The sequence below is a fragment of the Betta splendens genome, chromosome 2, assembly GCF_900634795.4.
Source record: "Betta splendens chromosome 2, fBetSpl5.4, whole genome shotgun sequence".
NCBI lineage: Eukaryota > Metazoa > Chordata > Actinopteri > Anabantiformes > Osphronemidae > Betta > Betta splendens.
The window spans coordinates 14,072,707-14,092,350 of record NC_040882.2 but is presented as its reverse complement, the minus strand read 5'-3'; the positions used below and the strand labels follow the sequence as shown (position 1 = coordinate 14,092,350).

Genomic DNA, 19,644 nt, shown 5'->3' with positions numbered 1-19,644 from the left:
ATCAACTCTGCCATCCCATAATGTAATATACGAGCCTCTGTTATACGCTGCTCTAGTCCTGCATGCTCTGGATCCACTATGGGAACTAGCAGCGCAGTCTAAACAGATTAGCGCAGCATTAGCGTGCTCTATACAGCATTTCCTAATTGGGCCGGGCCGCGTCAGATGGCGAGCAGGCACATGTGATGTATTCCAGCCCACAGCAGGCGACCCGAGCTGAACCGCGCCTGGCACAACACCGCTGGATGAGCGCAGCTGGACAGGAAGTGGTGGAGGCATTAAAAAAAAAAAAAAAAAAAAAGGAAAATGCAAAGACAAATGTCAGAGAGCAGAAGACGCTCTGCTTCTGATGGTAATGAACTAATGAAATGAGAGGAAGAAGGAAATTCCCTGAGGGAAGCAGGAAGGTTGGGGGCGGCAAGGAAACAGTCACAAAGATGTTGTCGTGTGTGTGCGTGTGTGTGTGTGTGTGTGTGTGTGTGTGTGTGTGTGTGTGTGTGTGTGTGTGTGTGTGTGCATGCGTACTGTGAGGATCGGTTTACAGTAGGACGCGTGAGACTTTCTAGGGAGGCTTTTATTGTGGAACAGTCTGGGGGGGGGGTAAATTAGAGTGTGTGTGTGTCTGTGCGTGTGTATGTGTGTGATTGTCAGCATGTCGGGGGAGCATAGATGCGCATGGGTGCACAGTCACACACTGACACCAATATTAGATCCAGGGAGAAACCGGCACAAGTGTGATAGTTCTCACACACACGAGCCGGGGGGAGGACACGCGCGCACGCGCGCACACACGCGCGCACGCACGCACACAAGCCCGGAGCCACTAGACCACAGCGCGCCGGTCAGGGTAACACGCTCGCGGGTGAAAGCCGGAGGGGCGCGAGTCGCGAGACCCACGTCCGACGGTCACCTGCGTGCGTTCGTGAGGCGGAGGGAGGAGGACGAGGAGCCGAGACGGAGCGGAGAGAGGAGCGAGGGGGATTAAAGAGGCACAGACAAAGAGCGGAGAAGTGGAGCGGTGCGTTGCGTTCAGTGTGTTAGTGAGTCAGCTGGCCGCGGAGCCGTTGCAGCCACGCGGCTCCTCGTCCTCGGCCGCTGCCTTTTAAACCCCGCGTGCTCCTTTTGTTTTCTGGTTCAGCCTCAAACCGTCCGACCGCCGCTGCGCGACGGCCACTTTCTCCAGCTCTAAACAACCAGCTAGAGCAGGACCCCCCCCCCACCACCACCACCAGACCGGGCTCCGCTGCCTGGTGCCTTGCTATTTTGGGGCATCTTTCACGTGCAAAACTTTGGGAAGCCCCGTGACATAAACATCCCGACCCGTGCACAAAGACGCACACACGCGCACACACACATACGGTCCCAGCTGGAGCACACAAGCTCCCTTTGTGCTGCATTCCTCACGCCTTTCACCCTTAGCTTCAGCTTTTAGCCTAGCTCCTCTCCATCTGCACACACACACACACACACACACACACACACACACACACACACACACACACACACAGCAACTTTCTCCTGCTTTTGTCTGCAGAGCAGCAGCGGTGAAACAGCTGAGAGAGAGAGAGAGAGAGAGAGGCTGTGGACGGGAAGCTGGACTCACCGTGGCCGGGCTCCGGTCGCGCGCAGGGAGAGGGTTCGCTCCGCGGAGTAAGATCCAAAACAGGGACTGTTGGTCGGAGCGTCCGCCAGCTCAGCAGAATCCCACCGCCGCCTGCTTCCCTTCCTGCCTGCGCTCCCAGCTTTGGATGAGCCGTGTATTTTCCCTTTAAACCGAGCAGCGAGAGCAGCTCCCTCCTCCTCCTTCTCCCCCTGAGCGCACGCACGCACGCACGCACGGCGCCGACACGCAAAACACACACACACACACACACACAGCGCTCCTGAATATGACACTGTTGTCAAAAGCACGCAGCGCTCTTGTAATTTCTGTTTACATATATTTTTTTGCTTATTCTGCTCTGCGAAGGAGGGGAAAAAAAGAAATAAAAACCACACCAACGCAGGAATCCTCTTTGTCCTCCGCTTTTCCTCCCTCACTCTCTAAGAAATAAGTGACCCTTGTTTCAGTCCTCTTCCACTTCTCCACTGTCTCTTTCGCTCTATCCCTCTATATTCTTTCCACACTCAGTAGTCAAACAAAGAAAGGAAAGGAACAGAGCGAGCGCACGCACAAACACACATGCACGACACACACACGCTCGCTCGCTGCTTTCTCTCTCTCTCTCTCTCTCTCTCTCTCACTCACACACACACACACACACACACACACACACACACACACACACACACACACACACACACACACACACACACACACACAGGCTCGGAGCCCAACCCCCCAGCCTGCCTCCCTCAGATTTTTTTCACTCCCTGCCTTTCTCTAAACAGCACCTCCCCCCTTTCTACCACCCCCTCCCTCCCCCAGCCCTCCCTCAGCCTGATCTGGCCTCGTTCTCATTTGTCTCTCTCTCTCTCTCTCTCTCTCCATCCTTCCCTTCGCTCGCTCTGCGTGTCAAACAGATGGGATTGGAGAGCAGAAGGAGCCTGTGTTTTCACTCTCCACCTAGATTTCTCTTCTTTATTAACGTGATGTAAGGCTGACGATGACGTGCCTTGACCCACAGGAAGAGCACCGATGAACATAACCCCCACCCCACACACACACAACTAATATTACGAGATATAACAGACAATGTGTCCTTTGATCGCGGTTCGTAAACTGCACAGGGTGTTGCTGCGCAGATGTGAATTAACTGCACCAAGATCTTCTCAACGGGAGACGTGTGAAGCTTGTGATAAGGCTTTAGCACGAAACTGGATAACATGCGGCTCGGTGAGAACAATGGCTTCTCCACTCGAGGTGCGAATGTGGAGCAACTTCATGTCCTCTCTGCATTTAATGTCTGGATAGGCTCAGCGTGTTGGTTGAAGCCATTAAATGAGATTAAGTGATTTAAATGATAAATCCTAAAACATGATTCTCTGAAGTCTGACTCTTTGAGATCTGATCTGTATGCGTTTCTTCCTCTCATCGTGCCACCTGTGTGGCTTCTCGTGGAATAAAGCGTCGCAGCACAAGTTCGCCTAATGTGACAATGAACAAATAACAGACTCCGTTCAAAATAACACGTTGAAAGTCAGCGCTCATGTCTGTAAACAAGCAGGCAATAAGTCAAGTCTATTTCAGGTGCATGGGCTGAACACGGCCTGTAGGCTGGATCAGCGAAACAAGTAGCGGCCACTTGTTGCCTTGTTATGGACGCACACACACCACAAACACACACACACACACACACACACACACACTGGTGCCATGTGCTGGAAGATTAAATTCCAGTGGAGGAAAAGTAGAGCTAGAAAGCAGAGAGAGAGAGAGAGAGATGGAGGGCAGAGAGTGACGGTATGGAAAATACAGCATGGAGCCGCTGCACTCTCTGACCAGGCCACCGGCTGGAGGAAATATAGGCACTATTACTGCACTCAGTGACTCCTATAGACTGCCCCCCCCCCGCCCGCTCCCTCTCTGCGAGGAAGCCACGGCTCCTCCAGACTGCATGACCAGAATGGAGAGCGAGCGAATGCCATCGAACCTCGAGCGGAGATCAGCAGTGGTTACTGAATGCATGTGCCATGTGAATGCGGGTCCGTTCAGTCCAGCGTCACGCACGCGGACAGGGCCGGGCCTGGATGCCGCGTTTCACACACGCACGCAAGCCGAGCTGCTCGCGGACCGAAAGCGCTCTTTGAGCAGTGAGAACCTGAGAGTTCACATCCAGGAGTGACCCCGGTCAAACCCGGCACCTTCTGTCGCAGCGGCGGAGACGACCCGCTCACGGTAACGAGGTCCAAACCACACGTACGCGCTCACACGCTCACCTTGGAGGGACCTAAGCGGCGCTTCCTCCACCGCGCTGCCCGGGGCTGTGGGTGCGCTGCAAGTAAACATTGCATAAGGACAAACCAAACAGCGCACGTACAAGCAGCACCGTTCCCTCTCCACTACGTGTCAAACACTAGTTTGGCTGTGAATGTAAAATCTGATGCCCTCCTCACTGGTTTCACGGCCGTGGCTGTGCCAGCGAGTCAGTGTGTTCAGCCCTGGGGCCAGAGCTCCAAGTACAACTGACAATTTATCCGGTTAAATGGGGATAAACAGTAATTGAGGGAACACAAGGTGAGTCGATGGCAGAGGAAGAAACCACCTGCGAAGGGACGACGAGGAGACGGGGCCGGTCAATAAGGCGGCACATTACATAATTCTCTGGCTGTATTGATTTATCACCTTGCTGAATTGGCCCCCAGCCAGTACACAATAGCGTCTGTAATATGTGAGCCGGAGCCCCGAAAGAAAGGAGAGAAAGCGGCGCATCGATGGGCAGGGCAGATAAATGGGACTGAAAGGAGGCGAAAGCGGAGGGAGCGGGTTTTGGGACGTGGCCAACGTGGGGGAGAGAGAGAAAGAGAGAGAGAGAGAGAGAGAGAGAGAGAGAGATAAAGCAACAGATCATGAAGGGAGATGAAGGGGAACCAAGTGTTTAGGAGAGTGTTCAATTGAGCGACATTGAACCAACAGAGTTGAGTTGAACCGTACGCGTCGCCCGGTGCTGTAACCAGTAGAAGGAGCCAGCGGGGCCTGACACACTGGTTCTACTGGAAGGACTGGGTTAACGGCACACAGCCTTCAAACGCAGCACAGTGGGAACACGAGGCGCCCGTGGCCACGGATAAACTCACGGCGCTACGGTTAAAAATGAAGCGTCTCGCTTCATCTGCGCGCTCGAAAAAACCCAACCGGAACTTCCCATGCGCTTCAATCCGACAACCTGAAATCACTCTCCGCAGAATCGAATCCTCTGTGATCAGCAGAGCAGCAGCTGATTACGTAACATAGGTTATATATCATTTCTGTCTATAAGCAGCAGAGTTAAAATATTCACACAACAAGAAGCATTTTCATCGAGTTTGGTACCAAAGCAGTCTCAACCAAACAAACCTAAGGTCGGACCCAGTCACGCTCCTATATCCTGCTCTCCATCCGGGGCCCCTGCTCCCTCGACTCAACCCCCTCCATGCCTCCTCTCCCCTCTGGCGCTTCCTCCTTGTTGTGGCATCTCTTTCACTCCCTCGCCCCATCCCTGGATCGACTACAGACAGATGAGGGGAAGGAAGTGGAGAAAAAGGCAGAAAACTAGATTAATGGGCTGAATGGCGCGCGGAGAGAGAGAGCGAGCGAGCGAGCGAGCGAGCGAGGGAGAGGAACAGCGAGGGGAAGGACGAGAGCGAGAGGCAGGCTAAGATAGAACAGGCCTTCCTTGTACTACTGTGAATAATTTACTTTATTCCCCACTCCCTCACTCGCTCGCTCGCTCTTAAAAGACATATTCAAGATATCTTCGACTGGGGTGTGTGTGAGCTGATTAATTGCCAATTAATGTTTAACGAGGTACAGCTGTGCTCAATTAACACCGGGTTAGGAGCCCCCCCCCCCTCCTTTAAAGAACCCTCTCCTCACACTACTGCTGTTGATTCCTGGTGCAGACGCGACCGCTACGGAGCCCGCGGAGCAGAGCGTCCCATCTCTCACTGCAACGACGTTTTTGTCCAGTGATGAAACATTTCATGTTTTTTGTGTAAGAGTGTGAGAACAAGGCTGGAACATCGGGACGGCGCATGAGGCTCGAGGCCACGCTGGAATACGGTCGATCGGCGACCCGCCCTGTCCTTCAGCAGTGTGGCCGCACGGCACAGGTTTCATCGGTTGCGCACACGCACGCGTGAGCTGAGTGCACTCAGCAGCACCGGCCGCGTGCGTCTCCACTCTGCCTCCATTTGCTCGTCCCACCGGGTTGAGTGTGATGCCTGCACAACCCCCCCCGTCCTGCCACCACGCGTTTCACTCAACCCACCTTATCTCCATCTTGACTGTGTCTGATTCCATCTGCCTGGAAGCCTCCCGCCTCCCGTTTCACTGCTACTGTCTGGAAAAACATCAGCATCAACGGCCTCACTTCGCATTCGCTGCGCTCTGTGTGGGAACAGAACCGCCACAGTGGCAACAAGACCGGAGGAGCTGTCCGACCTGACTATGTCATGACTACACGCACACGCACACACACACACACACACACACACACAAACACACACACACACACACGCACACACACGCACACAGACACACACGCACACACACGCACACAGACGCACACGCACAGCCATTATGTTATAGGAGAATACAAGCATGGGGAGTGAGGAGACACACTCCTCGGCCTGTTTGGTGAAGTGAATGTGTGTGTGCACTGTACATATGCTTCTGTCTGTTCCATTTGAGCCCATTTTGGCTTTCATTAAAATCTGATACCTTCATCCATCTGTTCAAGTGGGAGTGTGTGACAGCAAAAGGGGTGTGTGTGTGTTTGTGTGTGTGTGTCTGCAGAGTTGGCTGTGCCTCCTCGTTCGTGCTCTTCTTCTTTATCTTCTCTTTCTTTGTCCTCTCACTTCCTGCCCGTCTCCCTCTCTCTCTCCTCCTACACCTCCTCTTTGTCCTCTCCTCTAATCCCTCCCACGCACCCTCCCGCCTGTCTCTCCTCTCCTCTCCTCCTTTCATCTTCGGATACAGGCAGAGCGGAGCCGAGCCTCCTCTGAAGACCCACCAGGTGTGGTGCGTCTAACAAGGACGGGTATGAGTGTGTAAAATGTGCTGATGGTCTTTCTACCCACTGCTTGTTGTTGGAGCTACCATTTCTGCATGTTTTCTGTGTAGTGAATGCGTAATTGTGCGAGTCCTTCTTCCCCAGGGCCCAGTCCAGTCCAGGCCCATTTACACTGTAGCCAACCAAACCAGCAGTGTATCGATAATCTATTAAATGCACACACACACACACACACACACACACACACACACACACACACACACACACACACACACACACACACACACACACACACACACACACACACACACACACACACACACACACACACATTCCTCTTACCTGCCACTTGTGATCACACACACTGGGTGTGTACGGACAGAATAATTAGACGGCCCAGATATTGTCTTGTCACCTAAAAACGAAACACAAATAAGTAACAATGTAACACAAAGACCTTTATACAAATCTATGGTTACAATTTACTGCAGTTTTGAGTCTAATTAATTCTAATTAATAAACTCCATTAATACTACAATAATTGAGAACTGCACATTTCCCAACAGAAACCTGAACCAACATGTTTGTGTGTAAACATTTAAATAAACTCAACGTAACACAAATGCATCCAAACAGGTATTTCCATACAGGTGGAATTAAAAGGAAACAATGAAAACTTTCCAGGAAACGTTTGTTTGTATTTAACCTGGTAACACACTGTACAAACACAAAGGCAGCGAGACACAACGTTTATCAACTCCAAAGACAAAACAACGGCATAAATAAGATCTGATGTAATTTTGCCTCCGAATCTGAAAATGAGGACGAACATAGACACCGGCTTGCAAAGATAATAAAGCAAACAGAACCCAATGTACTGGTCAGGTTCACAGGCTGGCAGCGATTACGACTGCCAGACAACACATACACCCACTGCCACTGCTGTAGGAATGCAAACTAGACCACACACGCAAAAATAACAACCTGACGATAATACATAAATAAGATACTAGCATGATGTAAGACGGTGCAATGTCAGACATCACCATAATTACAGCCAAAGCCTGTTTAGCGACCAGTTAAGTAGGACAGGAGGAGCTAAGCCTCGGAGATGCAGCTTGTTTACAGTTGCAGTCGTGCACAGATGAGTATTTAAACATACTGACTGTAGCCACATACAGAAAACAACCAGCTGTTCTGGCAAATAAAGTCCGGAGGGATCATGGGAAGGTAGCAACAACACAGGACAGGGACTACATGCTGAGGCCGCTGTGCCCCACAGTGCAGGGATTCGCCAATCGCACCTTTATTTGGTTAACATTTGGGTTTTGGATGGCAGCAACAGGAAAAACAAAAGATTAGCGAACAAGCTGCTTTACAAAGAGCAGCACAGAGAGACTACATCAGAAGAAAGGGAAACGAAGCTCAACGTATATGTTGAATGGCCATCCAGACGGAACTTCAGCAAGTCAGTGCCAGTCCACATTCTGAACCTATTACAACAACGCTGCTCAGCAGCAAGCCGGCCCATCCTGCAGTCCAGACCGGGCACCTGCTATAATCTTTGACACAATAAGAAACAGTAAATGCTTCAAAGGGGGGCCTGTACGTCCTGAAATCCCGTATCATGCACAAAGTGGAAAAACCGTTTAAAAAGTGCTGAAAGGGATCGAGAAGAAGAAGACAGAAATTGGGAATTCCTCGTCAGATTATCCTTTTTTCTTAAACCGCTCCACAGCCAAAGAGAACAAGAAAGGTCGGGGGAGGAGGGCAGTCTTGGTTTAAGAAGCTGCTCTGTGGATCTTGCTGGGTTTGCACTTCCCCTGCAGACATGTTTTGTGCATGTCGAGGAATGCACTCGCTCTGCTTCTCCGTTGTAAATTCCCTCCTCCCACCCCCTCCCTCCCTCCCCTCCCCTTCTTTAGGGAACAGAGGTCTGTAGGTAGAGACAGACAGCGGGGCTAACTCACAACAGCTCCCGTGATCTGCCTGACAACAGCCCGAGGGCCCGCACACGGGCACATACACCGACGTGCGTGCACACAGTCACAACAGAGGGAAATAAAGGACGGCAAAGAGGAGCGAGGAGCCCCGGGACTGAGCCTTGAGGCACTCCGACCCGTGACAAAGCACCAGCAACACCTTCCCCTCCGGCCCCTCAGCCGGTGAGCCCGGCTAACCACCGGCTGGAAGCTGCTCCACTCCTGTTTGTTAACTGCCTTTGTTTGGCAGAAAACAATGACTCGGCCCCCGCTCTCTCTAATTTACAGGGGAGTTGGCTCATTCCTCCAAGTGGAATGTATAGTGGGAGCAGCTTGCATTTCATGACAGGGTGGAGAGATCTGTGTCGATGGGGGGGGGTTATCCGGCCAGTGTGGGGCTGCGCTGAGGGAAAGGGTGAGTGAGTTTAGCAGCTATTTTTAGATAACATGTCATTTCAAACTCGTGGTCAGTTCCTGTGCAATGAAACGAAACACCAGTAAAGATATGTGCACTGTACTGACAAAACCTGCATAATAACCCACAACCTGCAATAAAAAAACACTACACAGCTGTGTTTAGCAAACAAAGTCTTACTCGTGCACTCAAGAAAATCCACATTAAGCAGTGCAAAGTTAAAGCAAACCCAGCGTGAGACAAATCCATATCTTCATGCAGAACTGTAACAAACAAACGCACAATAAAAGCAGACTGGGAAGGAAAAACACGGGGACCGCCGAAGCTCATAAAAGCATTTGCAAAGAGCCGCTCCTGCTTCGCTCAGGCTCACCGTCACCTCACCCAACCTGAGGCTCCGGCCTGCAAGAGCTCGCACACAGGCCCAGAGAAGCACAGAATGGAGCTGGAGACGCAGAACGCAGAGCGACCGCCTCGGCGAGTCGGTGCAAAGCCTGGAATGAAAGGAGATGAAAACGAACGAGAAGGCAGAGAGAAACCGAACATATGGCACACGGGGACCTAGTTTCCTGCGTTTCCCCTCATCTCACACACCTGGGACCATTATTCCTCATGGAATCAACACCCAACTAAAAGTCTTTAATTAGAGCTCTCTCTCCCTGCTGCTCGTCTCATCTCTCCGCCGTCTTCCCTCAGCACTTTCTTCCCAATCTGTTCACTCGCTTTTGTTCCTGATCCTAATGATGTTAAACTAACCGGAATATGTTTCTGCAGCTCTTACCCATCAACTAACCATGGAGATTAACGAGCATTTGGGGCCAATACACATTCAGGTATTACGGTCGCTGTGGCTTTGCATAAAAAACTATTCATACAGGCCGTGGCCTGATAAAACAATGATTAACCTGGAGCGGAACAATGGGGAGACAAAGGTGTGGAGACGCACAAAGTCAATGTGATCCACACGTATCAAACATGGTGGAGGCCGTGTGATGGCACGGGCATGTATGGAGCCAGGTCACTGGTGATTATTGATGACCTGACAGCTGATAAAAAATCAGGGTCAATTCTGAAGTTTGTTGTATTTTATTCTATGTTCAGACGGGGCTACAGTAAATCCTTATCCTCCCGCAAAATTCAGTATTTCTTTATAACTAAAACCCTGTGTTCACAGGTAAAGCAGTTGATACTGAGCACCATGTGTGTGTGAGGACTCCTGCACATTGATTCATATTCAATATTTATTGCTCATCTGTAAATCTGTTGTAAATATTTAATATTATCATTTGTATTAGTCCTATAATTAAGTGCATGTGTGCCTTATTCATAAACATACAGATATGGACATTTACACGTTTCCTATTTTTAGATAAAGATACTGACATGATCTAAATACTGCATAAAATATGTTACTAGCGACCAACCAGTGTGTGATATGTGACTGTAATAAAGCCTTAGCTCACAGGTTCACGACAGCCATTATCATGAATTATACTTAGTTTAATGAGAGCTGAGGGGCTAACTCGTGCTAACTCGTGTCCTGTCAGCGATGATAAAAATGGAGAAAAAAGGAGATGGAATAAGGAAAAATGTCATATAAGACCAATATGTTCATTAAAGATATTTGCTTTGAAAACATTCAGAGGACATTTCTGCTTAAAGTGCCTTAAATTTACCGCTTCATCATTTCATGCCATGTGACTGGATTGATGTTCAGCAATTGCAGCTCTTTTGTGATTTACACATTCTGTACGAAACTAAGAGCTAAAAAGTCGTGAAATTGTGTTGAAACAACAAAGTGAAACAAAAGCACAAAATGAAAAGGGAAGAAAATCCCACGACTGTGTTTAATTTGCTGTTGCATGTGTCGCTCCGCGGTTCTGGCTGTTTCGCTCTCTCTGGTCAGCATTTGTAAGCTCCCACCTTTCGCCGCCTGGTCTGGTTGCTAGGACACCTGCTTTAGACTAGTGCAAAGGCTTGACTGTGTGACCTGACCTCTGACCTCACAGATCTCTAACCCTCATGACTTTAGTGGTGGTCTGGCACTTTATCTTGGTGACCGGTCCCACCTCACTGGTATGCAAGCATGCACACACAGCAGCTGTGGGGGAAACGTGTGTGTGTGTGTATGTGTGTGTGTGTGTGTGTGTGTGTGTGTGTCCAATTATCCTACTGAGCTGTTTACATTCAAACATTTTTATGGCTCAGAGGACCATTGAGTCTAAGGGTCAAGGGCTGCTCAACGATATTAAGGAAACACTAAATCATCACAGTAAAACACCCAGTCAGACACAAAAAGGTAAAAATCACAGTAGCTATGGTTTGGCCTAATGGAAACAGACGTTCAGCTGCCTTGACTCAGCATCCACATATTCATTTTAGAGTGCGCTCAGTTTGATGTCAGGCAGAATGGAGAGTCAGACAACACAAATGAGACGTGGCAGCCACAGACGCGTCCTCTCCCCGCGTCCTCCCTGAGGGTGACCGACTCTGCTCGAGTTCTGCGCTCCGCCTGTGTTCCCGTCACCACTGGCGGCGCGAGGCCGTACCTGCGGCTCTGCAGGGCCGAAGCCTCTAATGTGACCTGTGCTCACAGCTCAGCACCCCGCGGCTCCATTGGCGGCTCTGCCTGTTCACAGAGAGTGTGTGTGGCAGGCGTGAAAGAGTCTGGAGACAGAGCGGGGCGCGTTAGCCTGCCTGCAACATCACAGCATGACCATTTAGTTGATGGGCCAGTGGTCTGGGAGGCACATCGAGCTCCGCACACTACCAATCTCCCTGATGAAATCCATGCAATTTATATTGTTTCCGCTCACAGTCACGTTCTTTTGGTTTATATAATTTATCCAATGTGATTTTTTTCCCTTTTCTTGTATGATGCAATCCTGTCGCCCGAGGTGCCTTTTAATAGGTGCGAACATGACAGACAACACATACAGAACCCGATGTGTTGCGCTTGACATTTTATCAGTAACTCTGCAGCCCAAATGATTTGTGCTGAGAAAAATCTTACTGGCACTGATGCACCACTCACCTTCACACGCGCAGACTAGAGCTCAGGCTGGTGTAATGTTTGCATCATACAGTGTAATGCAAACCTAATGTGTGGATTCTATTACGGGATATACGGAATATAGATTATCATACAGACATTACAGGATCAATGGAGCCGATGGAAATGTGCAAACCGTTTACTCATAGACTTTTATCCAAGTCTGCTTATAAGGACATGTTTGCCTACTAGAAGTTTTAAAAGTCTATATGATATCTATAAACTACCATGACTATCTGCAGATTCATATTTATAAGTTAGCTTTACTTTTTATTAGGGTTCTTTCTAACCTTTCTGTGTACTATGACTACTAGTACCTGCCTGTCAAAATGTGCAAACCCAACACAAATCTGAGCGTTGCTGGTGAAAGGGATGCACAAACAAGACAGCACAGCCACACTTGTCTTCTGCAGTGTTTTGAATATGATCCAACACCAAGTCTATCAGCAAAAGTATTCCACTAAGTTCAAATCTGCAGCAGGAGCTTCGACTGCAGTTTAGGGCTATAAGTAAGTAGGCAATAAAGAAAAGCTCCACATATGGGGGCCACTGGGAAAGGGCAGGCACCTGGACCGCTGCCCAGTTTATCCTACAAACACACACATACATGCACTGGTACTTGGAACTGGCAGGTCATTATTGCATTACTCACGCACGCGCATGAGCACCCAAACAAACCCATTCACTAGTTATAGAACGGCCACATAGAGTAAACACTGTCTACTAAACTCCTGCCGCCACAGATATTATAATGACATGACATATTACACTGCACACGTGCATCATGTGCCTTCATATGTTTGGCTGATTGGAGTGAGAATCAACAGAATCTAGAAAAGCACACAGAAACTGAGGCGCACGCCCCAGAACAGCTGAGTCAGCATGTCGGAGGAGAAGAGAGCAAGACAGGCCAGGCCTGGAACTAAGACACACACGCACACACAAACTTTAATTATCATTACAATATGTTGACATGCTGTATAGCCGCTAGTTCTGAAATGTGCACACACTTATAGACACGACCAGGAACAAAGGAAAAGCTGCGAACAGCATGAAACAGGCTGCACACACACACACCCCACATAAAATCCAAGACAAGAGGGGACACACACGCACGCACACACACACGCGTTGCTTTGCATCTGGCTCCCCTTAGAGCGCGGAACAAAAGAAGCAGTATGTGCAGTGAGTGTGTGAGTGTGTGATCTGGTCACTGCTTTGATAGCTGGCAAATGGAGAGGAGGTTCAGCCATAACTCCAGACAGGAGAAAGAGAGGGGCCGGCCGCTGTCAGATGCACAAATTCAAACCACATGCAGCTGTTCAGCATCTGCCAGCGATGCACGTGACACACACACCCAAAACACGCACACACTTCTGCCTGTGTGAGGACACTCACTGACATAATGCATTCCGTAGCTGCTTGCACTAAACCCTAAAAAGACCCAACTGTAACCTCACCCCGAGAACGTAGTCTGAAGTGCACGATAAACAAACCGCTGCGCTCCCACCAGCACGGAGCTCGGCGGGCTTGTCTTTAAATTCTGAAATTTGAGAACTGAAGAAGTGAATTGAGGTGAAGTCACTCGGATTTGTTTTTGTGTCGCCCACTTGACCCATTCTAATTTTCGTTAAAGCCATAAAGGCTGTTGCTTTTTGTGAATGGCGCCTGAAACAGGTTCAATACAACTACTGTGTACTTTAGTTACCTGGGCAGACCAATCTGAGGAGTGTGTGGCTCACGAGTGACTTGTGTGTCATTTTGTGATGATTTTGGACACACACAGCTCCATTGAGGCATTGTCTCCATTCAACTGACGTCTGCCTGCGTAGGAGCGTCAGGGCGCCTTATCTTACTTGCTTACTCCCACTTTATCTGCTGGACAGTTTCACTAGATAGTCTCAATAGATCACAGGGAGAAAGGGGAGGGAGAGGGACGCGACATGATGCGAGGCCAGGTCGCTCCAGCATTTGATGTTACAGTTTAGGGCCGAACGGGGGACAACTTCAAAGGCCGCTTACGGAGCAGGAGGCGCACGTCTTTATCGAGGAATGTACGTGGGCATAAAGCGGCGCTATCAGTCCGCGCGTCAACAGGAAAAACTGATTTCACAAAGTCTTTCAGCGCTGTGAGAGGAACAATGTCTGAGTGGTGTAATATGACACGGCGCATTAGCTGCAACAGAACCCGATTAAAGCCTGTAACACAGGAGCAGATAATTCAATTCCTTTTAACTATAGCATTACAGCGGAGGACGCGAAGCTGAGGGTCTTCCTATTAACGCGTCGAGCTCTGATGAGAAGATGCTTTGAGACGCGCGGCACTGGAAGCGACAGTAAATTTAACGTGCGACGGCTGCAGTGGGCACCGGTGGTTACATCCGCGGCCTCCGCAGGGCCGACGGGTCACTAACATTAACGGTGCACGTGTGTGAGCTGGGAGAATGAACCGAGGTTGCTACGAGGCCACACAACTGCACGGCAAACACACACTGACAGGCGACCGGTTCAACACACCCCCCCGTTGGCTCAACTTATTTGGAAAATGTGAATAATTCCCGAACCGCCTGTTGTGAACATCCATCACTGTTTACGGAGGGACCCTCTGACTCAGCTTCTTTCCAAAGCTCCCCTGCATAAATAGAGATGCGGGCTTAGCAACAGTTGGGACGGCGCATTTTTTTTTTTGGCGATTTATTTGTGCGTGTCGCCCGTTAGACTCATCGCTGTGTAGGAAACAGACGTCGTTCATCCTGTGAGTCAGGCAACAGCTGGATGCTTCTAAACAGGCCCCTGATAAGTCACTTATAGTTTCCAGGGGTTTCCCCCCAGACCTGGATCGGGGGATGAGCTGCCGGTGTGTCATGCACAGTAGAAGAGACGACTCCGGTCACGTGTGGGTGGCTGAGCTTGTGATTCAGGGTCATTAAAAGAAAAGGAGAGTGACCCAAAGTATAAATAAATAGAGCGGAAATGAGGAACGCAAAGAATGAGGGTCATTTAAAAGAAAGAATGAACCATTCATCCTTCGCTTGGAAGTTTGGGGAGTCAACCAGAGCTATTGTCTTTTTAAAATGCTTATACTCAAGGTGATTAACCAATGTACGTGTGTGTGTGTGTGTGTGTGTGTGTGTGTGTGTGTGTGTGTGTGTGTGTTGTGTTGTGATGTGGTTTTAGGGTTAAAATTAAATTTTTGTTAGACATTTGCCTTTGGTTGTGAGAGTTGGGAAATCATCATATTATGTCAATGACTGTCCTCACAATGATGGAAGTACAAGGCGGTGTGTGTGTGTGTATGTGTGCATGTGTCTGCGTGTGTGAGTGACAACAAATGAGTGAGAGGGAGAAGGTAGGATGAGGAAGAGCAAGAAATAAAAACAAACAGAACAAGCAGTAAGTGTTAAAAGAAAATAAACAAGAAAAAAACCCAGGAACGGGTCGACGATTGAAGACTACAGCACAGAATAAAGAGGCGAGCGACGGGGAAGATGGTGAGATAAACAGAGAGCGTGGAGTGTCTGGCCGCGTCCCAGCTTTGTCTCTGGTCCCGGAGGAGGGAGGCTGGCAGAGGCAGGCGGCCTGGCTGCTCTGGCCCGGCGCCAGGCCACACACTGGGCCGCGCTGCCCAGGAGCAGCCCCGGCCTGTCGGGGACGGGGGTGGGGGGGTGAGGGGTGAGGTGGGGGCCCGGGTCTGCTGCAGCCCAGACACTCCACACATCTGGACCCTTCGGTCCGGTGAGGACCCTTTGAGGGGTTAAACCTGAGCTGCGGGGGCCTCTGCGCGACGGTGCGAATCCCACAACGTCAACACAGTCACGAGCGCCGACGCCGCAGCGCTGCCTGGGTGCTGCTGCCCTCGCGTGCCACCGGCGGCTCTGGTACCGCGCCGTCACCCCCGCCCGTCGCTGACCTGTGGGAGTCGCATCGCCGTGTGCCGCGGTGACGCAACACGCCGGCGAAACAAAAGGGCCGCTTATCAGGACGCTGCTAAACGGTGCCACCAGTGGTGGAAACCTGCCCGGCGCACGATTTACCAAGAGCACGGCTGTGGGTCTGATGTCGCGCCACCAGAGGGATGAGTGGCGACTCGCTACAGCCAGGTGTGCGTTTATTATGTTATTATAGCGTCTCACTGTTGAATAATGAAAGACTCCAGTGATCACGCGCCTGGTGTTCACTACATAAACATGCACCAACATTCAACATTCACTTTCGGCCAGGCCCATATCATAAAACCACCATCATAAAATGATCAACACTCAAATACTGAAATATAGATTCATGTTCATTATTGGACCAACTGAGTTCAAACATGTTCCCAGTAAACAGTATTTAGGCACTGATCATGGCCATGGATGTGTCAGCCGAGGTTGCCACAGTATTAATGACACATACTAGTGATCATGCACGTGGGCCTCCTTTGTGCGCTGCTCGTTTTAATCTCGTTTCCCCGTCTTCCTTTTCCTCCAGCTCGTCTGTGGTGAATGCACGTCCTGTGTGTCCGTGTGCGTGTTCATGTCGTAGCATCCACCGGCCTGAGGCCACAGAGACGCCCGCGCTCCATTTTCCGGCTGCCCGGACAGGCCAATCAGCAGCGAGCACAATCGCTGCATATGGATTACATCACCGATTTGGGGAAAGCGTGAACTCGCAAAGTGTTTGTTTCCCGACGTATGCAAACGTTTCGGAGCCTGGAGACTGTGCGCGCTCGCATCCGGTGTCGGCAAGAAAAAAAAAAAAATGACCTCTGTCATGGACGTACTATCACTAAAGCTCGAGTTACAGCCCAGCCTTCATCTCACTGTGGAGATATAAGGTTACAGCTGGCTCCAGACAGGGAGGCTGATACTCCTCCTTCCCAACCTCCCTCTCACCTGACCGGAGGAAGGGAGGACGACAGGAAGGAATAAAAGGCTGAGGCGGGAGGAGGTGGGGTGAAGGAGCTGAGAGGAGGAGAGGTTAGCAGGATGCCAGACATACATAGACAGGTGGAGGTTCATAGCGGGGGAGATGACAATGAGCGATTGTACTGTCCACCATCCGAGACGGCTGATACACTCTATGCGCGGGAGGAGACATCAGATACGGGACGACCACGGCGCTCTATAGACTGAAACCTAAGATGGTGGAAGACGCTTACAACCACTCGCGGCCTAATCCCATTCCATTCTCACCCCACTCAAAGCATGCTGGGGGCGCTGGTCCTGCCCCAACAACCCCCCCCCCGCGTGCCTTTCATTGATGAGATCACTGGTCAGGAGGTCGAAACATGTCACAGGCCAAAAAAGGGGAAGAGGTTTAAACAAACGCGTAAACAGACCTGTGCTAATTCAGCACATAACACACGACTCACCAAAGGCGAAGCCAGCATCGACCGCGACGTTAAACTCCCCCCGAGTGGAGTAAACGCGGGCTCAGAAAGTGCAGGCGACCGTGACTAACCGCCTTTGCAGGGATGGAAACCCGTCTCGCTACTGGGACGGCAGGAGACAGCGAGCGTGTGATGGTGCAGCGCTCCCAGACGTCTCCTCTCGGCTGAAAAGCTTTCCTTCAGGGGCCGTGGACGCGCGTCTAACGAGGCTGGAGATCGGGCTGAGAATCTGACAGGAAGACGCAGCGCCGCTATTAAATGCATCTCGTGGTCAGTCAGTGGTCGTTTCATCTGCTAAAGCTCTCCTACCGTCTCCAAGCAGTCCAGTTTGAGGCCATTCGCACACTCTGCATTTAAAACACTGCATCTACGTCTCTCCAGTTCCTCGCTTCTCATTCACGTGCAGTTGTGATGTTTCCGGCAGCACATCGGAGGCCGCGGGCCCCGACTCCTGCAGCTCGACAGGGGAGAGAAGCGCCGTCTATATTTTTACATTAAGTAAAGTGGGCCCACATTTTCACAGGGAGCCAGGCAAAAAGTCACGGGTAAAAATAACACAGAGAGACACAGCTGGAGGGCGGCAGGGGTGCAGAGCAGCGAGACGGTGCACGTGGAGGAACAGAGGGAGAGAATTCATCTTTGTTCGCTCGCGCTCCCTGCAGCTCCGCGCTCTTCAAAGCCAGCATTATGCTAAACTGCATAATCACCCCCCCCCCCCTTCCATCTTCCTCTGACATCGCACGTCCACGTCTTCATCGCTCCCCCGGCGCTGCCTTCGCCGTCATCAGAGGGATGAGAAACCGCCCCGGTGCTGCGCGGAGGCAACGCTCGCGCACTGGTGAGGTCTCTCCGGAAACAGAAAACAGAAAATGCACCGTGACACCTGCTTCGACCCTCGCGTGCTTTCCATCTCTTCGTTTTTTTTAAACTTCCAACCCTAGCACGTGGGGGCGAGTGAGGTCGCGGTGACGGAGCTCGGTGTCACGGCGACAGCCGTCTCGAGCGCTTGAGCTCGTTTCTGGCCCGGTCGTATTGTCCTGCCTTTGTTTTCAGTCAGACACAGGACGCAGCAGTAGAAGGAAGGAGTCAGAGGAGGACTCTGATGCTTTTCTCTGTCTGAGCCGAGTGGATGCGTGGGAAAAGTGTGTGTTTATTTCTGATTCTAGCTCACTGCCGCCTTCTCCTCCAAACCGCCCAACTACCTGTGCAATGGCCTCCATTCTCATAAGGCAGAAAAGTATTTAGGCCTGTATTCAGTGCACTTCTTCATCTTTGTCATGGTGCTTGAAGCATTGCTTGTGTTTCCTGGTAATTACCTAAACTCCAGATTAGAGGGCAGCCCATTTCCTAGTTATTACTGTTGCAGTTTAAATTAATTACTCTATGTGATAGCAGGTTATAGCCCTAACATCACCCATCCGTCACTCCATTATTCTGTGATCTTTATTAACTAGAAGCCACAGCCCGCTTGGTGTTTGGATGCTGACACAAACTGATCAAACTCAGGCTCACAGTTACTGCGCTGTCAACATAAGGAGTAAAAACATCACATGCTTTGCATTAAATGAAGGCTGTAAAGAAAGAAGTGGCTCTGGAAACGGTCTGCATCTTTTATTTACACACACATCCCCTCTAACAGTATCAATAGGACGACCATGGTGATAACCCAAATGAAACCAGTGGGGGAGCTAAGAGACAGCTGAGGCTCCAGCTTTTGATCTCGTGCCACGCACGCATACACGCAGACACACACACAAACAGACACGCACTCTAACAAGGCCAAAAAAGCCCATAACTGCTTTGTTTTCACATGAAGTGAGTGAGTGCCGCCCCCTCCCCCTGCTTTTCATCCCTCCTCTGCCTACTGTACATCAGTCACTCTGAATAAGTGATGAGTTTTATTATGAATGAGTGCTTGGGGCTATATCAAAGCTGTGGTCCGCGTGTTATGTCATCTCAAAATACAGCTAGGCTCTATTAGCAAAGTCTAATTTATACGGTAGGATGCCTGGGAGCCGCAAGCGTTACACATCCATTACTTACACATGCAGACAAACAAATCCAAGAACGAACAGACAAGAGGAAGAGAATGCGTACTCTGAGAGAAACACTGAACAAAGAGAGGATGAGAGCCAGGAAACAGGAAGTGTGGAAGGAGGAAACGAGGAGGA

The 19,644-nt window shown here is 50.4% G+C and overlaps 1 protein-coding gene across 1 annotated transcript in view; it reads right to left on the bottom strand.

Annotated features, from left to right (window-relative positions):
* The window catches only part of kdm6ba (lysine (K)-specific demethylase 6B, a), a 64,395-nt gene that overhangs the window by 35,430 nt on the left and 9,321 nt on the right, over window positions 1-19,644 (bottom strand). The window contains exons 3-6 of the mRNA XM_029142557.3: window positions 6,996-7,068; window positions 5,910-5,981; window positions 4,997-5,147; window positions 1,604-1,812 (exon numbers count right to left, since the gene is read on the bottom strand). The gene's annotated coding sequence lies outside the window, so the exon portion shown is untranslated. The remainder of the gene's footprint in view (window positions 1-1,603; window positions 1,813-4,996; window positions 5,148-5,909; window positions 5,982-6,995; window positions 7,069-19,644) is intronic.